This window comes from Mustela lutreola, chromosome 3 (genome assembly GCF_030435805.1).
Source record: "Mustela lutreola isolate mMusLut2 chromosome 3, mMusLut2.pri, whole genome shotgun sequence".
NCBI lineage: Eukaryota > Metazoa > Chordata > Mammalia > Carnivora > Mustelidae > Mustela > Mustela lutreola.
In genome coordinates, this window is record NC_081292.1 from 27623009 (window position 1) to 27645412 (window position 22404).

The window sequence follows — 22404 nt, forward strand, 5'->3', positions numbered from 1 at the left end:
GAATGAAAGCCTAGGTCACTTAGACTAACTTGGCAGATAACAATGATGACTTTTGATTCAATATTAAGAAAAATATTGAAAGCATGATTAAAAGATATTTGAAGAACAGCAACAACAAGATGAAGGATAGAAATAAGTATTTACTTTGGAATGAATTAAAACCATGATTTGAGGAAATTTTCTCTAAAATAAATTTGTCAATTCTAAAAGTGATGGCTGATAATCATGGAATATCTTTTGAATCTTTTGAAGTGAGAGAGATAAATCTTAGAGTTCAAAATCAACCAAGTATGTTTAGTCTAGTGCCTTCCGCTACCTCCTTTTAAATGATTATAGCTTTGTAAAATGAAACAGTAGTAGCCCAGCTCTAAAGGAACTAAAATCAAGTTTCAATTATCTCAGTCCCCATAATAACTTAAAATGATCTGCTAATATAATAGTCCTTAGTCTCCAGAAGACATAAATACATCCCATATGAAGTTATTAGTTAAGACCTGACAGAGTCTTCATACTTTCCTTATACAATATTCATACCTCAACCAAAAATAGCTGTTTTTTTCTAAGATATGAGGAAAAAAAAACAACTAAAATTAAAATAGTCTTCTGATAACTGAATTATGAGAAAGTAATATTACTCTAACAATGCTTAGCATGTTCCAACCGATAAAACAGATAAATTTTAAGAAAACGCAAAACTGTAAAAAAGAACAGGACTTTTTGGGTTGTAAGTTCACAGTAAGGAGCTTGGAAGTCACCACTCCATTCTAACATGTAAAAAGTTAAATGGGCCAAAAGAATCAACAATTCTTCTCAGATCCATATGAGAGGGGAGGACATAGGCCAAATTGCTGCCCCCAAGATTAGAGAGACAGATAGGGGAATATAAGAAGTCAGTTTAACTGAACAGATCTCATCTACAGAAACAACCATGGGAACCAGTGCCTTGAATGGCAATGCTCAATTTGGACAACATTGGGAATTAAAGCTGCAGGGGTGTCCAGTTGGATGGGGAAGTCCCCACAGTATTGTGAGCTTTACTTTTCAGAGTTCTACTAGGATCCCACAGTAAACACTGGGGAAAAACCCCTTCGGTCTTCCAGCCAGGGGAGGAGAAAAGAAACCATTTTGAAACACATCAAAATACCTCATTCTTAATAAGGCCAGCCCTCAGGGAAAACCAGCTAACCAGAGCCTAAACAGCTGGGGAGTTATTAGAACTACCTGATCTGGGGAAGGGAATTACCCAACTTCAGCCCACGCTAGGCACACATAGATTAACAGTAAATGGATAGAGAAAAATATACCATGCTAACACTAATCAGAAGAAAAAAAGGATTAGGTATATTTGAATTTCAGAAAGAGCAGACTTCAAAGTAAGCAAATTAATCAGGGATAAAACAAGAACACAAGGGGCGCCTGGGTGGCTCAGTGGGTTAAAGCCTCTGCCTTCGGCTCAGGTCATGATCTCAGGGTCCTGGGACAGAGCAGGGCTTCAGGACATAATAATATCTTTTCTTAAGATATAAGTGCCCATCAATGGAGCATCAAACTTCATGAGGCACTGATAGAACTGCAAAGAAAAATAGATGAATTCACCATAGTTGGAGACTAACACTTTCTCAGAGAAGGACAGTTTCAACAGGCAGAAAATCAGTCTCCTATAGTTTGGGGCTTGGGCTGGGAAGTGGAACTTATCCATTTGGTGAGGTGGATATTGTCTTGCTTTCTCTGAAGTTCTCCCTTTTTTGGCCCAACCATTCATCACGTCTTAAAAGCTCTTGAGTTCCAAGTTGCCTATTCTTGTCTACTGTGTGTAGTGTCTGAGTATGTGTCTGTGGTTTCTAGCAGCTAGGGACACTTTGTCCACACTGTGACCAGGTATATAGAGTGCTCAGTCATATTTATGGTACATTTGTAACTCAATATGGGTTTTTAATTTGTATATAATAGTTAGAATATTCTATTAAAATTGTGAAAAGTGAAAAAGAAGTTTTAATTTACATTTTCCTCATGGCATATAATGTAGATCATCTTCTCATATGCTTCTTTGCCATTTGTATATCTTCTTTGATGAGGTGATTTTTAAAAGGGGAAGCTATGTACATGTGAGAGCAGGAGGTAAATTGGAAATCTCTGTGTTTCTCTCTTAATATGTTGAAAACCTAAAACTGCTCTAAAAAAAATAATAAAATTTTTAAAAACAAAATTCCAAACCAAGCAAAACAAGTGAAAATGTAAAAATCAAATGGATGATTTGTTAAAAGATTTTACATATTCATTTGAGAGACAATCAGGGAGCTGGGGAGACGGGGGAGGTGTGGATGAGGCAGTCCCACCTTGAGCAGAGAGCCTATATGGCCCTCTATCCCAAGACCTGGAGATTTGTACCTGAGCTGAGGGATGATGCTTAACCATAGGAGCCACTCAGGCACCGTTCAAATGGATAATTTTTATAGTAGATTTACCACAACTAGAGAAAAACTTGAGCAGAATAAGATGGAGTCGAGAGGGAAAAGATTAAAAAAAAAAAAGTACATAAATAGTTATAATGTGTATTAGTTTTGCTAGGGCTGCTACAATAAAAGTCCACACACTGGGTTTCTTAAACAACAGAAATTTATTTCTCACAGTTCTGGAGCCTGGAATTTGAAGATCAAGATGGTGGCTGGTTTGGTTTTTCCTGAGGCCTCTCCTTGCCTGGCAGATTACCACCTTCTCCCTGTGTCCTCATATATCCTCTCTTCTGGTGTCTCTTCCTCTTTGTATAAGGTCAGCAGTCATATTGGATAGGGCCACATTTATGACCTCCTTTATCTATAATTACTTCTTTAAAGGGCCTATCTCCAAATCGAGTCATATTAAGAATTAAGGCTTGGGGCGCCTGGGTGGCTCAGTGGGTTAAGCCGCTGCCTTCGGCTCAGGTTATGATCTCGGGGTCCTGGGATCAAGTCCCACATTGGCCTCTCTGCTCGTCAGGGAGCCTGCTTCCCTCTCTCTCTCTCTGCCTGCCTCTCCATCTACTTGTGATTTCTCTCTGTCAAATAAATAAATAAAATCTTTAAAAAAAAAAAAAAAGAATTAAGGCTTAAACATACGAATTTTGGGGAGGCAATTCATTTCATAACAATATGAAAAGTATAAGTAGAATTAAAAGTATGTAATAGGTAGAATTTAAGTAGAATTTATAGAAAGTATATAAGTAGAAGTTAAAGAAAGAAAAGAAAATGGCAGAAAAAAAGGTTGAAAGAAATGGTAGCTAACAGTTTTTCCAAACTGAAAACAAGGAATTAAGTAGCAGTTCCAAGATGCATTATTATACCCAAGCAAAATAAATCAAAGAAAATTCCTCCTAGGTATATCAAATTAAAATACCTGAAAATGAAAAAAAAAAAAATTGAAAAAAAACCACTAGGTCATGATTCCAGGGTCCTGGGACTGAGTATGTCTTTGGGCTTCTTACTCAGCTGGGAGCCTGCTTCTCCCTCTCCCTCTGCCTGTCACTCCCCCTGTTTATGCTCTCTCTTTCTCTCTCTGACAAATAAATAAATAATCTTAAAAAAAATATGTAGATACAAAATGAAGGTTGATTGATTTAAAAATACGATGTGTGGAAGGTTTTGAAAAAACAGTAAAAATACATGTAGCATAGGAGATCTGACAAGTTATATGTATGTAAAATAATCTAATGTTGTATTATCTGGATAGTTTGTAAAAGTAATAATTATATATTAGATTCTTAAAACCAGGGCTGCATATTTAAGTTTATAGTAATCATTTGAAGAATAATAAATGAATATATGTACAAATCCTAATAGTAATACAGACCAATAAAATTAATCAATTAATAATGAAAAATAGTCACCTTAAAAAAGAAACACTAAAGTGTGGGATAATTTAAAGTCAAAGAAAAATAATTGTAAGAGGAAATATTTAAACCAATATATCAGATTTTACATTCAATGAAAATGAATTAAATATACTAAAGAATAATATTTTCAGTCTGTAAAAAACATTTCTATCTAAATCCTCCTTAATGAAAATATAAACCTAAATATAATTACAGTTATTTTGAAAGTAAAAGGAAGGGGAAAAGAAATGCCATGCATATAGATACAAAAGTAGGTTTTTGGAGATTCAAGGAAACCTGCCACAGAATCAAGAGAAATCTAAGATATTGTGGTATGTTTACATCCAGGGTAAAAAAGAAAAAAAAAATGGATTTTTGAGTAATAGAATTTGCAAAAGCGGCAGAGAGGACAAATAGGTGTCAAATTAGCCACTCTGTTTAACCAGAAGAAGGTTATTAGCAAGCTAAAGGATAGCTGCTTTGGCGGATTATTGGATGGGAATTCAAATTGCTGTGAGTTGTGGAATAAACAGGATGGATTTAGGAGTGGGAGTGGGAGAGAGCTATGTGTTAATTGAGGTACACATTTGGTCTTAAAAGGGTGATCCTTAGGATAAACAGAAAGGTATTGTGGGTCTGAGGACTTATTTGTAGGAAGATGAGGATACTCCCATGATTTTTTTTTTCCTGTTTTCTCTAAGAGAGATTTTAGGATACTGAAATTCCTTATTGAAGAGTTAGTGTCATCCAAATGAGGAGCACATCAGTGAAATGTGAAATTTTAATATGTATTTTAACTGTATATTACTCCTGTATTTATTTTCAAATTGTCCCTTTCCATCTGATTTTGTAGGTATCTTTTAGGTATTTTGTTCCAGCTATTACATTGTCTACAAGAGTGGCTACTGGCAAATTAGAGCCTTATACTCATTGTCTTAATATTAGTGTCACAGAGCAGAACAGTGTCCCACTGGACCCTAAGACGGACCTTGGTGAAAGTAAAAAAACAACACATAAAAATAGACCCAGAGTGAAAAGCAAGAACGGATTTGAAGCAGAAACCAAAAGTCAACTAGTCATTATTGGGAAAGAGGATAGTAAAATCAGAAATTTAAAGGGGATATATTTTGAGAGGAGAAAGTCTTAAATTGTCGTGGTTATCCTTAAAGAATGTGACAAATCCCTTCACAGTCACTGTAGCCCGTGAACTGGGATTGCACACAACTTTACACACTATTCTATGTTTGAGTTGTCTCATAAAACCACATATTAAAATATGGGACAAATTTGGGCTTACATATACTGCATTTTTATTTTTAAATGTCAACATATTCATCTAATACTCTTTGTCTTAGAGAAGATAAAAAAAGCATTTTAACAAATTATAAGAAAAGATGTAAGCATTAATAATGATATATATGCATTATGTACATATTATATGTACATGTGTATATGTAAATATGTCTATGTAAGTGTGTATATGTACACATTAAATATCTATAAGCATGCTTTATATATAGGCATAAATGTGGGTATCTCTGTGTGTGTGTATATATTTATATATATAAAATACATATATAATTATATATATACATACAATTCTGAAAGAAAGAAAACTTGTGAATGGATAAAAATAATATATTTTCACCCACAATTATAGTTTGAAGATAAACTCGTCATACCAGGAAAAATATTATAAATACTTTGATCAGATAATCATTATTTCTTTCTAGAGAAATACATACCATTTAGTTTATTGTTAGAAAATCTGATAGTTTCTAATTTATAGTGCATAAAATTTTATACAAAAAGCTCTTGATTTCACATTGCTTACTCATTCAGTTTGTTCATTTGTTTGTTTTACATCACAGGGTTTTTCATCCTCTTTTTGTTGCTTTTGGTTTTGAATTATTGCTTGGGAGAGCTTACCACCTACCCAGGCACCCTATGAAGAAAGCCTGTATCTTACAGCTCTGCTATGTTTAGCTAAAAATTTTCCCTCAAATCTCTTCCAATGGCATCTTCCCTGCACTCAAAATGTGATTGATTATTTTGACAGTTTATTTTGTTGTACTTGTAGAAAGTTATCTATTTCTGAGATTTCCAACTTCCATTTCTATTTCTACTTAATGATTTGATGTATAGCATCTCTTTGATCTATAGCTAAAACATACTTTATCACTAATTCTCAGTTGAGCTTTTCATATATCAAGGGTGGCCTTTAGAGATTTTCTTACCTATGGATTTCATATCACAGAAGCTAAGGGAAGGGCTTCCATTAAAATGATTTATTTCAGGCAATAATCCCAATGAAAATGATAGTGAAACTGGGCGAAGTGAAATAGCTGAAGTAAAAGCAAATCATAGGTTGTACTGTTAATCTAGTGAACACACGGAGCAATTGGAACTTATGCTCCTTAGGACTACCTGAGGACCATGCTACACGTATCTCAGAACTGCCAGATACACGGAAGAGAATATTTGCTACTGACTCTCATCTCCCATTGGTCAGTGGTTGTTTCCAGGGTTTTAATACCCTTGCATTTCCAGATTTGATAAAAGTGGCTCCTTGAAATATATACTTGTGAGTCATGCAGTGGCAGTGGCAGTGGCGTGTATATTCCTTAACAGAAAGCTGAATATAATGTGTAGCTGAAGCAAAGGTCAGTCAGACTACCCTCACTGGCAACAGGTTGGCCCAAAATGGGGGCTCTAAAATGTGGGATAGGTTATTAATTATCTGCTCTTTTTGTCATTCAGATATACTCATTTACTACATTAAATTCATCCTATTAAAAATCTATAATGTGGGTATTTGGTGGCAATCTATAAAAATACACTTAATACAGGACATTTAATAGTTAAAACTACATTTTACTGGTGCTGTTTACTCTGCTCTCTATCCTTACTGACATTGATATTTAGTGTATTACTCATTCTAGATATCTTCAACCTTTATTAGCATTATGGTTCTTCCCTGATGGGACTCTCTAAAACTTTATCTCAAAAAAGACAAACTACTGAATTACTTTACCTTTGTCACACTGTCTTTGAAGTAACTGTCTTTGAAGTAACATGGTTATCACTGGAGATCAATTATTAAAAGATATCCTTTTGTATCCTGCTTCCAGAATACTCTTTCTGTTGCCATAGTGTAGCAGCATGATGGTAATAAAAGTCAATTAACACCACCAATATAGTAACATCTAACTTTACTTGTTAGTTCACAATCGTGAGAAGCCACAAAAGGTATTATAGCTTCAGATTAAGTGGAAAAATTAACTGATAACCAACAAGAAGGACTCTTAAACCCTGCAAACCAGGTTTTTTTAAATTCATCACAGCCCAGTGTTGTGGGAATGAGAGAGAGCACAAATTCCTAAATGTTTTGTTGGAAAGAATACAAAGAGTGCCAATTCTATGCTTGCTTCTTGGTTCCTGGACCAATGGTGTAAGGGCCTATTTAGCCAGAGCAATTCCATCCAGTTAAACAGTGATTTTGTTTTTTATGCAGTAAAACTTAAATGACCCTGCCCCCCACTCAGGGAACCTACTTAAAAGCAAGTCCGGGAAACCAGTCCCAGGTAACAAAGCCCAAATGCAAGGGCAGGTCAGGCCAGGTGGAGACATCCAATCAGTGGGGCACACATACTCTCTCCCTAGCTACCAAGGAGTGTGGGTCCCGCCTTATGGGCACCAATTCTGACCAAGGTGATAGTCTAGTTCAGATATCTACTAGGGTAAATGGTAATTCAATTGGCCACCTGTGTGTGATCTAGCATGACTGTGCAGCTTTCTCTGTGTGTTACAATCTCATTGGCCACCTGTGTGTGGCCAGGCCCAACCACATGGCCCTTGCCCTTTAAAAGTTAGTTGGTAAGGTAGGGAGGGGTCAACTCTTTGTAAGAGATGTCCCTGACCAGTTGGTTTGATTCTTGATGTTTGGCATGAAATAAAGTTTTGTTTGACCTTTGCTTTGTGTCAGTCTTGCTCTTTTGATCACGGACCCATTATTGGGGTACCTAACAATAGCTTCTACATTTGGGGGACTCTGAACCAGATATTAATCACCATTTCAGTAAATATAACATAAGCTTGAAAAGAGTACTTAAACTCTCATATTATCATTATTATGCTAGCACCATACCAAAAGACTATGCCAATATTTTATCACATTGGTAGCATATCGATGTAGGATATCTATCTCTCTCACGCACTCTTTCTCAGATCTCTCTACCTACTTATCTATTGATATTCATATTCTCCATATATCTTGTTATATCTATAACAAATATATATATATATACATGTGTAATATATATAATTATAGATTGCATATATCATTTATAATGCTTATACATATTATACATTATGTACTAAAATATGTATGTGTTTTGTGTGTGCATATTTGGAGCTACTACAGTTGCTGCTTTATTTATGGTTCTTCTCTGCAGAACTGAGGAACTGAGTTATCAGGTGCATCTAACAAATCAGAATATGCTCTTTCGTGAGTTAGTGTTTACCCATTTTATCACTTCCATTTGTGATTAAAGTTTATGAAAGGTCAGTTGAAGAATATTTGTCATGAATCTTGGCGTCCGTAGTCTTCGTGATGTGTTATATCTGTATCTGTATCATCCTTGTTCTACTGTGTCATCTATAGCTATATCATCTATTTATCCATCTCTATATATTAAATACATATATGTTTGTTAGATTGTATATATGTATATAAAGATATGTATGTTAGAATGTATAAATGCATAATATAAACGTGTATATATGTATGTTAGAATGTAATTATGTATGCATGTTAGAAAGAGTTGCTGTTCTGGTTCTTTATCCATTGCTACAAATTTGGTTCTTAGTTCTAAAAGGCTATTATGTAAGATCTCATATCAGAAAACCAGACCTTAATTAGGATTGCAGTAGATGTGGTGGCAGTGGTACTCTGGACAGAGAGGGCAAAATAATTTCTGAAATAGAAAATAATCCCCAGAAAGAGAAATCTCTCTCATTTCCAGGATGGATGTATTCAAAATAATTTTGTGGAACTGAATGTTGGGTTTATTAAAGAATAATACCACATTGAGGGTTTAACTGCTGGCAGTTTGGCAATCAAGAGTGGCAAGATAAACCAGCATTAGTGAAAAGGACAACATGCAGTGAAGTCTGTGTCACTCTATCCCTACCTCTTTGTCCTCTGTGTTTGTAGAATTTTGATTTAATTAATGGGTTACCCAAAGATAGAGTCTAGTTAATATCTCCAGGGAAGGTCTTTCTGTCTACCTTGTAGCTGAGTGGTGGTTCTGAATTTATTATTCTCTGTTAGCATTGAGGTAAGATGTGCATGCTTTCTGCCAATTAAATAGATCCATCTGCATACCTCTTTTCCAAACATCCTTGTTGCTCATCATTTAATCTTTGTCTTTTCAGTTTCCAACAAACCTGCTGCATCATTTGACGCTGTCTTCAAGTCTGTGTACGTCTATACTTCAAGCAACTTCTTTCTTCATAGAAAGTAAGTGACTAAAAATGTTAAAGACTTGGGGGAGGTTTTCCTTTCACCACTCTTCTTCTAGATTATCCTTAAGTGTAGTTGTAGTGTGAATATAGTCTGTTTTTTTGAGTACGAACATATGGAACCAATCTATCTATGAGCCAACTCAAGATTTTTTTTTTTCCTCTTCCTGTTGTACATAAGGAATTTTAAATGAGCAAGTAGATGTAGACTGAGAAATGTTGGGGTCCCTGAGGTAGGTGGTTTGTGGACTCTGGTATACACATTAATGCAATTTATTTGTGCCCTCTAAACTTTCTCAGGACAAAGGAGATGTAACATCTTCATTATAAAAGAGATTGCTGCTAAGCCTACTTGACCTTATGTGTGGATAGCTCACATTTTGTATTCCACAGCCTTCAAAAGTTTGAGGACATTGTTTCTTGTTCTTCTAGTGTCATACCTAAGAATCTACTGCTAAATCACGAAAGCACAGAGAAAGCAACAAATTTGGAGACTTAATACTCAAATTTTAATCAATATAATACACTGTATTAATAGAATGAGTAATAAAAGCCACATGTTCATCTCCATCAATACAAAAAAAGCATTTGACAAAACCAGCATGGTCATGATAAACACACCTAATAAACTGGAATAGAAAGAAAGTGATTTCCTCAAGCCTGATAAAAGTTAAGAAAATCCCTTAACTAGCATCCTGCTCAATATTGAAAAACTGAAAGTCTTCCCTCTAAGTTTAAGAAACCAGTTTTTCAACATTGAGCAGGATGCTACCCGAGGGTTTTTCTTAACTATAGAGAGCAAAGTGAGGTTTGCCGGAGGGGTAAGAGGTGGGGGGATAGGGAAATTGGGTGATGGGCATTGAGGAGGGCACTTGATATAATGAGCACTGGTATTAACTGCAGCTGATAAATCAGTAAATAGTATCCTAAAATTAATAATACACTCTATGTTAACTAACTTGAATTTAAACAAAAACAAAACAAAACAAAAAGGGTCACATATAAGGTCAGTCAGAAGAGGATGCAACTCTTGATCTTGGGGTCATGAGATTAAGCCCCACATTAGACATAGAGATTACTTACCAAAAAAAAAAAAAAAAAAAGACAAAACCAAAATAGCTATATTCATTATGGAAAAAGAAGACTTCAGAATTAGGAAGCTTACTAGGGATAAAGAGCATTACATAATGATAAATTTTAATTTTTCAGCAAGGTGAGAAAACCCTAAACATTTATGCATCTTACAAGAGAGTATCAATATATATGTAATAGAAACTGATCAAATAATGAGACAAAATAGTTAAATGCACTATTATCCAATACTATAATATATAATATTACATTATTATTATAGTATTTGAGAGTTTACTACCTTATATCACTCTAAGTAATAATATAATATTATCCTTAATTCATTAAAGTAATCATTTGAGTTACATATTATTGATTGATATCTTCACTTTATAGATAGTTAGAGAGAGCCGATGAGAGCTTAAGTAGTAGGTTCCAGTCAGGTAGCTAGCGAGTCACGCAAGATGTGTTAGCATCAGACTGCTATGAAAGAAATTATCTAGAAAAAACTCCTTCAGTAAAAATGATATAATTGAAAGACTGCCTAGTCTTGATCAGTGGCTCTCGAGTTATAGAGAGGGCTTGTTTGATAACCTTACAAGAAATAAGATTACCTTGAGGAGTCAGTGTTATACATATACATATATCCCTCACCTTTTTCAACATGGATAAATTTTGGAACATGGCATGAGTTCTGTTATGCAATTTATGAAAAAGTGTTCATTTGAGTATGTGTGCATATGGGGGTTCGTTCAGTATTGTCTACTTGATTGTTAAAGGCTATGGCAGCATGTGTAAATATGGAGGAGGTAATAGGACTACAGAGCTAAGGTGTGGGGTCACCAACTTTCCCCACCTGTTCCTAAATTTATGGAAGAAATTAACTTTTTTTAAAAAAGATTTTATTTATTTATTTGACAGAGAGAGATTTGACAGAGAGAGATCCCAAGTAGGCAGAGAGGCACACAGAGAGGGAGAGAAGAGGAAGCAGGCTCCCTGCCAAGCAGAGAGCTCGATGCAGAACTTGATCCCAGGACCCTGAGATCATGACCTGAGCCAAAGGCAGAGGCTTAACCCACTGAGCCACCCAGGTGCCCCAGAAATTAACTTTTTAGAAGAGAAAAATAAAAGTAGAAGGCTATGGTCAGCATTTTGTAGGAAAACAACACTTAAGAAGGGAAGGGAAGTATGTGAAAATAGTATGGCCAAAAAAGAGGGGGATCGCCTGTAAGGTTTAGAACTGGAAGCCACAGAAAGACAGACTTTGAGGACAGAGTGAAAGGTATCTACAGTCAAGTCTGCAGAGATGGAGAAAGCAAGATCAGGAAATAACTGTTACCTTGGCTTTTAGCACTCCCAGCCATCCAGAGTTAAGGAGAGAATGCAGGAAGAAGCCTGTGAGAAAGTTCAAACAATATAAGCTACTATTTTGAGAAAACAGACTGTGAAAGGGAAGAGAAAATTCAGCACCTGGAAGGAGGCATAGATGAGAGCAACTTCAGCCTATTGACTTTATAATGGAAGGTTGGTGATTGTAATATAACTCATTCTAGGTCCCCATCGTAATTTATGTAAACATTATCAAAATGGGGAGGGAAAATTTCATATTCAGCACAATACTGGCAATATGAAAAGACTGCAAATTAGCCATAGCTGAATGTTAAGGAAATATTTAACTCAGCTGACCTTTGAGAAAGAAACAAAGGAACCCTACCTCCCTTTTTATTCCTGCCAAGTGGAATGCTGGAGCTTTTATGATACATAAAGAGTCTCTTCTACCAGAAACAATGACACCTCTTAAGTGACTGAAGCTATTGAATGAATTTCTAAGGCTTTCTTATGTAGGCACATCAAGGGGAAGCATGTAAAATTACATTATAGTAATACATAATTGTAATCTTTGTAGAACCACAAAGGAAAAGAGAATGGTTATATTACAAATTGGTTCCACCTCTTTGAGCCTAAGAACTGGTTTAAAGTGCCTTATTTACAAACACTTCAAGTTTGTATTCGTAATCTTTTATGAATTCAGTGACTAGAAAAGTCATTAAAGTTATTATATTTAGATTCTGATGTTTGCTATCACATTACAGTTTATACTTTCTAAACATATCAGCATTACTTATTTCTGCTTGAATATTGATAACATAGCTTTAAATAATATTTACTTCTCAAGGTATTGTTAAATATATCTGTGCATTGGTAGACACAGAACATACTAAAGTGTCCAGTAAGAGTAGAATATTTGTTTTCTCTATTAAGTAAAACTCCATATATTTCTGGGTTTTATCTGAAAGAATTAAAAATGAAATCCCAGAGATATTAGCATACCCATGTTCATTGCAGCACTGTTCACAATAGCTAAGATGTAGAAATAACCTAAATGTCCATCAACACACACACACACACACACACATATACACACACATTCATGTATACACATATATATGTGTGTATACATGAATGTATATATATATGAATAATATTCAGTCTTAAAAAGGAAGGAAATTTCACCATATGTGAAATCATGGGTGAACTTTGAAGACATTATTCTAGGTGAGATAAGCCAGTCACAGAAGGACAAACAATATGATTCCGTTTATATAACATACCTAAGTTACATTTATAGAAACAGAGAGTAGGATGGTGGTTGCCAGGAGTTATGGTGAGGGAAAAATGATAGTCACTAATCAGCAGGTATAAAATTTTCATTATGTGGGGTGCCTGAGTGACCCAGTGGGTTAAAACCTCAGCCTTTGGCTCAGGTCATGATCCAGGGTCCTGGGATCGAGCCCCACATGGGGCTCTCTGCTCACTGGGGAGCTTGCTTCCTCCTCTCTCTCTGCCTGCCTCTCTGCCTACTTGTGATCCCTCTCTCTCTGTCAAATATATAAATAAAATCTTAAAAAAATTTTTTTTCATTATGTAAGATGAATAAATTCTAGAGATATGCTATACAAAACTGTGCCTACAGATAAGAATACTATATTGAACACTTCAAAATCTGTTAAGAGGTGCCTCGGTGGCTCAGTGAGTTAAAGCCTCTGCTTTCTGCTCAGGTCATGATCTCAGGGTCCTGGGATAGAGCCTGCTTTCCCCTCCCTCTCTCTCTGCCTACTTGTGATCTCTGTCAAATAAATAAATAAATAAAATCTTAAAAAAAAAAAATCCAAAATCTGTTAAGACAGTAATCTTTTGGGGCGCCTGGGTGGCTCAGTGGGTTAAGCCACTGCCTTTGGCTCAGGTCATGATCTCGGGGTCGTGGGATCGAGTCCCGCATCGGGCTCTCTGCTCTGCAGGGAGCCTGCTTCCTCCTCTCTCTCTCTGTCTGCCTCTCTGCCTACTTGTGATCTCTCTCTGTCAAATAAATAAATAAAATCTTTAAAAAAAAAACAAAAAGACCGTAATCTTTTGATAAGTCTCCACACTACAATAAAAATTAAAAAAAAAAAAAAAAAAAAGTTCCCAGGGGTAGGATGAAAAGATTTCAAAACCCAATTTCCACTTCCAGTAGAGTATCTCATTATAGGCAAGTTAATTTCAGCCTTCCCCAGAAAATCATTTTGTCTCCAACAAAATCATTAATTCATCATCTCTATTTTACCATACCTTACATACGATCTTACTTTAAATAAGTAAGATGATTACTTTATTGTCCTATACATCACATAGGCATTCATTTTAATATACAATTTCAAATTACCCTGAGAAGATCCCAGGTATGACACTTCTGTTATCATCATTTCCTCTCATTTTCTTTCAGCACTTTCATAATTTTATGCATATAATTAATGCTCCAATAATCTTGGTGATAAAATAAAAGAAAGAAAAATTCTAATGCCATATTTATTGTTTATGGTACCATCTTTTTTCAAGTGTTCTGGTTCTTAGAAACTTGATCATTAAGGAATACTATGACTAGAGAGTTAAAAGTATATTCTGTTTAATTATCCAGTTTCCCATAACATCCAAATATTTTTTCACTATTGGCATTAACAGTGAGATATAAATATTAGTAAGTATATTTATTTTAATATTGAGTAAATTTACTATATGTTAAAGTATGAAACTTTAGGAGAATAAGAACTATAAAATCAACATTCTCTTCCAGAAAATTAAAAAATAATCATCAAACAAAATATAATCACCATGGCATGTTTTTTCATTATTGTTAAATCCAATTAATGGCATCTCTTAATTTATGAATTTCCTTTGATTTAATTTGTCTTGACAAATATTAATTTATCTGTTTATTTGACAAACATTTATTATGTATAAGATAAAGTACTAGTTACTGTGGAAGACAAAATCAGTTCAAGGAAAGATGTTTTCTTGAGTTTAGTAAAAAATAGAATAATTTGACCTAAGTAAGTTTTAAAGAATATGTAATTCACTAAGGAGATGTTTGGAATACAGTCAGCGAAGTCAGAGGAATATAAAACTTCATCTGCCCAAAGAAGCTCTTGACGGTGTGTAACCAGTGAACTCCACATTGCTAAATCCCTAGTCAATACCTGTTTCTCTTCATCATGAACTAAACTGCAACATCTGGCATCTTCAAGGACTTCTGTTGCATTAAACTGTCTTCATTCTCTTCCTAATATGCTGACAGCTCCTTCTTAATTGCCTTTCCTCCTCATCTTCACAAACTCTGCATTATTATATCTAAGCCTCTGTCCTAGAGTGTTTTTTCTGAAGTATCTCATGTCTTTAAGCCTATGCATGTGTAGAGCACTCCCAAAGTTGTAACTCCAAGTCCTACCTCTTGCTGAACTCTAGTTCTGTATACTCAACTATCTTTTAGTTATTTCTTCTTATATATCTAAAGGCATCTCAGATGTAGCATGTAAGGAACTGCTCATATGATTTTATTTTGCTCCCCAAACCGGTTCCTCTTTAGTATTTGAAATCTGATTAGTAGATGTTAACTCCCTCCCTTTAGTTGCTCAGAACCACAACTTCAGATGACATCTATGACCTTTCCTGTTCTTTGTTCCTTAACCATATTCAGTTCTGTTGTCATTCAAAATATGTTAAAAAAATTATCCTGTCTTTTCACCATATTTATTGTTATACCTCAATCCACGCCACCATCAGTTCACAGTGAAATTACTACAATGGTCTTTCTTATGAAAACAATCAAAATATTTTAGCCAGTGAATGAGATAAGAAAATAAACTAAGTATATAAAGATGAAGGAAAAACAGGGGCACCTGGGTGGCTCAGTGGGTTAAGCCTCTGCCTTCTGCTTGGGTCATGATCTCAGGGTTCTAGGATCAAAACCCACATGGGCTTCTCTGCTTATTGGGAAGCCTACTTCCCCCTCTCTGATTGCTTCTCTGCCTACTTGTGACCTCTCTCCCTGTCAAATAAATAAATAAAATCTTAAAAAAAAAAAGATGCAAGAAAACAGTAGATAAAATGGTTTTCATTTAAGCTGATACATCCAAGTTGTATTCAATCTTAAGGAATCTAAACCTCTTTTCTTCACAAAACAAAATCCTAGAGCTAATTAGCAAGGTGACTAGGGTTACATATATCCTGTTAGTATGCACATTTTTGTATTCTTATAAGAAACAATCCATTACTGAAGAAAGCAATTCTATTTGAAATAACATCAAGAATTATAATGTACTTTGAAATAAATTGAAAAAAATTGAAGAAATGAAATGAAATGAAAAAAATTGAAAAAATGAAGACCTGTACCATTGTAAATTAAAACACAATGTTGGAAGATGTTAAAGAAGATGCAGATACTTGGTGAATATACTATGTGCATGGATTGGAGGTTTCAATAATTTTAAAGTACCAGTTCTTCCTAAATATATGTAGAGATTTAAGCAATTATACGATGAAAATCTTGGCAGCCTTTTTTGTAGACACTGACAAGCTGATTTTAAAATCCAAAGAACCTAGAATTAATCAAGAATGGTCTTGAAAGGAACTTATACTATCTGGCTTCACAAATTCCAATAAAAATATGTAAGACATTATGGTGCTGGCATTAGGAAAGATATATAAAACAAAGGAAGATTAATAGTCCAGAAATATTTCTGATGTAAGTTCATGAAAAGATGCTCAATATCATTTGTTATTAGGAAAATGCAAAGTAAAAGCACAATCAGATATACCTGCATGTCTACTAGAATGGCTAATATTAAAAATAATAACAAAATCATGTATTAGAGAGGATGACTAGAAACTGGAACTTTCCTGTGTCACTGTTGGAAAGGTAAAATAATACAGACACTACAGCAAATGTGATAATTCTTATCTCCATGGTAAGAAAAAAATTAAAAATAATTTATTATTGGGGGGGTAGTAGAGCAACGCACAGTTACTGTCTTTCCTGAGGATATGCTAACTTTCCAACTCTATTATACTGTAATCTGTATGGACCTTTAACATGTTGATATTCCACAGAGCATCACATGATTTTACTGTACCAATAATAGCGTACTAATCAGAACTGGTTAACCAGAAGTGACAGTTTTGATGCATGTTCTAGTAAGACCCATGTTTGCAAGGAGATTATAATAAACTCTGCAAAAAGAGGTCTTACCTAGTTGTGACGATTTCAGGAGTTCAATGACTAGTCATATTGAAATATTTCTCTAAGGTGAAAAAGAAAACAAACAAGGTATTTCACTTTACATGCCCTTATCTGGAAAAGAAAACACCGAGTGTTTTCTTTTCCAGATAAGGCATCTCTTCGCACATCTTCTGCACCCTTAGTTTATCTCTAATTGGCATTTATTAATGCTGTTTCTTCTCTCAACCATTATCTATTTCTTACAAAAAAAGATCATTTAAATAAAGTAAAAAAAAACTTTTTTCCCCATATAAAAATGCAAAAATCTTGAGGAAAACCTATTGGAGTGCCTGGGCGGCTCAGTTGGTTAAACATCTGCCTTTGACTCAGGTCATGATCCCAGGGTCCTAGGATCTAGACCCAGCTCAGTGGGGAGCCTGCTTCTCCCCCCCTGCTTATGCTCTCTCTCACTCAATAAAATCTAAAACAAATAAAAATTAAAAAATAAATTGTAAATTGTGAATTCCCAAATTTCATAATCTCAGAAGTCTAAATTTGAAACAATAATAGAAACTCAACGAATACCTAGCCGAATACTAGCTTCTTATTACATATAGCTATTATAACATTGAATAGTGTTGTATATAATATGGCTATTACACCAACTAACTCTTTATTATTATATGCTTATTTTACTCAGTTTCTGTACTCCACCCCATGAATATCATGAATGGAACCATTAGATCTGTATCACTTTATTAAAGTACATACATCATGCAGTTTAAAAATATATAACTCTCAAAAAATAATATTGTTATTCTTCTTTACATTTTAAGACATTTTAAAACATTGCAAAAAGTATAATTTTTAAGAGGTTCTCAAATGAACTTTCCACTTATTCTAGTCCCTTCTGTGGGTCTTACAAAGTCTGGACTTCTCAAAAATCTGTGTTCCTCTGAATTTATGCATTTTGGAAATATATGTCCCTAGAATACATGAGTCCATGCCCACTTTTCCAGCAGTGTTGACTTTTACTGAAAGTTTGGGAAAAATACATTATTTTAATATTAAAAATCCACATATATTATTTAAGGTAATTATATCAATGTTAAAATAAAATATGCAACTTCAAATATATTTTACACTTACCAGTATTACTTTGAGCTGCAGCCCCAGACCCCAGAGGAACAAGTTCACTCTCCTCATTATACATCTAAAATCAAAGTTTCTTTTTTTTTTTTTAGATTTTACTTATTTATTTGAGAGAGCGAGAGAGAGTGCATGCAAGAGAGCAAGAGCAGGGAGAGGGGCAGAGAGAGAAGAAGCTAACTTCCCCCTGAGCAGGGAACATGACATGGGGCTCCATTCCAGGGTCCTGGAATGATGACCTCAGCTAAAGGCAAACACTTTACTGACTGAGCCACCCAGGCGCCCCTAAAATCATAGTTTCTGAAACAAATTTTAGATAAGCTTCTAGTAGATATAGGAATCTAGTAGTTCATGTTATTTCTTCTTTTTTGGAAGAAAAAAAGGTAATATGATGTGACTCCATTACCTATGATGTGTGTTTATTATCTAAACCTATATATCACATACAATTTCTTAACAAGTAAATTACAAGTAATTACTATAAATTAGTAATGCCTGTGAAGGCAACTTTTAAGGTGCCCCTTTGTTTTTACAACCATATATGTAACTCCCTCCCCTTGAGTGTAGGGAACAGTGTAAAAAAGACAGAATAAAGCAAAAGTAAGGTAGTATACATGTATTCGTTGCTGTGTGTATATGTGTGTGTGTATAGTGGAGTTAGCATGAAAAAAGCATTGAGAGGTTGGAGGGTCATGATCATAGTAATAAAAGCTGCAAAAGTTATATGCATTTTATACAAAAAGCTATAATATACAAGCTTTTATTTTCAAATTTTTTTCTTCTTGAAATATTGTTGCATATGCATTGCTCTATCTCTTAGGTAATTTTCAAGCATTTCCTATTCCTTGTTCTATAAATCTTCTCTTGCCAACGGGATCAATTAGGATTAGAGGTTTATCCCATGGCTAAAATACAAAGCAAAAAGGCCAAGAATAGAGTAATCTTACCTTTCAGGCAAATACACTTGAGCAACAGCAACAGTAGCAGCAGCAGGTGTCTCTGCTTTGTAAGCTTTCCTCCACCTGGATATGGTTCTGGTATTTAAAGGAACAGTGTTTAGGTTTTAACGAAATATACCCTAATGCAAGCTAACTACCTGTCTTGTGCTATTACAAAGAAATATTGATCCATTTTCCTGTTGTAGGAAAAGTGGCTGTTTTAGATATATTGAGAGAGATGTGGATTTCCAACTCGATGCCTTTCCAAGGTTTTTTAAATGGTGGTTTTTGCTATAAAAGAGAATAACAATACTGTTTTTTAAACAGAACATCTATTACAAGCTCAAATAATTTGTCACTGTGGTAATATTATCAGTTTTCCTTTTCAATATAAAAGCTGTTAAATACAGTTATTTTAATTGTTAAAAAATATATTGATAAGTATAAGGATACTTTGCAATCAGTTAGATGGTTTGAGAAAAGAATGTTATTACATAGTAATTGAACAGCAAACAGATTTTCTTTGTGAGCTTTCATAGGCACATATTAATTTTATTATGAGCTTGATATAAACGGACTTCGTAATACTCACTGGATTCACAAACTCTAATTATATAACCCAATAATAAAGACTCAGTAAACCCTCTATTAAATGTATATTAAAATGCTTAAAACTGCATACTACCATCTAATAACGTCAAATGTTTAACAAATTACTATATTAAAATTCACAGCACCAAACACTTTCTCAGTTATTAAAGGCCTATTTTGATTCCGATGTGAGAAAGTCAAAATAATGACCATCTTGGGCAAAATGTATATTAAGCTAAATCTTTTTTTTTTTTTAAGATTTTGTTTATTTATTTGACAGAAGGAGATCACAAGTAGGCAGAGAGAGAGGGAGAGAGAGGGAAGCAGGCTCCCTGCTGAGCAGAGAGCCCGATGGGCTCAATCCCAGGAGCCTGAGATCATGACCTGAGCCGAAAGCGGAGGCTTAACCCCCTGAGCCAACCAGGCGTCCCATAAACTGAATCTTTACTGATTAACTCTTCAGTGTAATCTAGGCTTTCTTAGAAACCAAGACTTCCCATGAATTATGCCACAAAATTTCTCTGAATATAGTTTCTAGACTGTGTTCAGGATTTTATTTCCATCATCCCACCAACAAATTTCACATTCATTCTGAATCTGTTTAGCTGCCCGTGATTTCCAGGACCCACATATGAATGCTGACTAAAAATATAGAAGGATGCATTACTTTAATTCAAAGTACTATGAAGAATATTTATGTCCCCTGAAAATTAATGTATTTTTATTAATTATTATGTAATTATTTAATCGATTATTTATTAATATTAAATATTAAATACCTCATCTTCTTTCTAAAAATAGCAAAATCAAAAATGAATTAATAATAGCACCTTGCATCTTACAATACTTTCACATACATTATCTCCTTTAATTCTTAGAGCAGCTCTTTAAAGTAGGCAGAGACACTAGCAGTCTATTTTTTTTTAAGATTTTATTTATTTATTTGTCAGAAAGAGAAATAGAGCACAAACAGGGGGAGGGGTAGGCAGAGCAGGCAGAGGGAGAAGCATGATCCCCACTGAGTAAGGAGCCCAAATTGCGACTGGATCCCAGGATCCTGGGATCATACCTGAGCCGAAGGAAGCAGCTTAACTAACTGAGCCACCCAGGCATCCCAACTAATATCCTGTTTTTATAAATGAGGAAAATGTTGGCAAAGAGGTTTATTGACTTTCTAAAGTTCATATACCCAGTGAGTAAAAATTTTAGAATTCACATATGGGTTTTCTGATTCTTTGCCTGGTGTGCTTTTTCACTGGAGCATGGAATAATTCAGATGAAATAACAGTGTGTTGTTAACATTTAAGATTAAATTATGCATGAGAAGTAAAAATTAGCATGGAGGATGAGGTTGACAGTTTAAAAGTATGTAAAATGTTTCTGATTTCTAATAAACTAAAGATGATGCACTATAAAAGTGACATTAGTGATTGATAAAATGCTATATATTTATATGTATTTATCCTATTTATGTACTTTATATATTTCCAAAACTTAGAACAAATTTTAAACCTAATAGAATACTTTCATGTTTTATCATGCTGTTGAAGATACTTTCAGTTTGCTATTCAAAACTTTTCTCAGTTCCTTTGTCTAGCTTCCTTCAATACAAACTGGAAAGCGAAAAGCTAACTTTCTCAGTTTTCCTTGCTTCGTGGTAATCAATCCATGAGAGGTGACTGGAAGCTGGCTAGGAGTAGTGTAGAGAAGTTTTAATGTTCTTATGAAAAGAGATAACAGTTACGGAAGTAGCCCTTCCTAGGTTTTCCTTGTTTCTCTCTTGAAGGTGAATGGGGTTTCTTGAGTTGCAAAAGCCATCTTGGCAACTATGTGAGAAATACTAAAAGAATTAAGTACATCAGCTTTGATGTTGTTGAACCATAAAACCAACACAAACAGTACTATCTACTATGCACTATGTACTTACTACATTAGAAAAATAAAATCCTATATCTGTAATAAAATTTTTGGGTTTTCCATCTCAATTATATCTCAGTGAAACCGGGGGGAAAAAGTTGGATTTTTCTTTACTTACTAGGGAATGTGTTCTTAATTGTTACAACTGTTCTTGAGCAAACATACTTTGCGTTGTAGCAGAGAGATCATGATACCTCATTATGGCCCTTTTGGCAAACAGATCCATGGGTAAACTGTAAGCTTCTCAGTCACAATCATAATGAAGGAAGCAGAGCAATTATTTAGTAGTTGAGTATGTCTTCATTATTATGAATATACCTTATTAAAATATATATAGGCACTTATTTTAGGGGGAAAATGACATAGAAAACAATATTTTTCCTGAATTTTTTTGTACTACCCACTTTATACTTGGAGATTCAAACAGGTAGACTTGTAGTTCCAAACCATATTCCTAACTACTTGGTACAACCAACTCAACTTCTCTCAAAGCCCTATTTTATTATCATGTTTCAGAAAATTATTTCTGTCCTGTTCTCTACCATATTTTAAAAATTATTTTTATTAACATATATTATTTGCCCCAGGGGTCCAGGTCTGTGAATCATCAGGCTTACACATTTCACAGCACTCACCATAGCACATACCCTCCCCTGTGTCCATAACCCAGCCACCCTCTCCCTACCCCCCCATCCCCCAGCAACCCTCAGTTTGTTCTGTGAGGTTAAGAGTCTCTTATGGTTTGTCTCCCTCCCAATCCCATCTTGTTTCATTTTTGTTCTCTACTATATTATAAGTCACTTTTACCTATACACTATTCACCATTTAATCCAGCT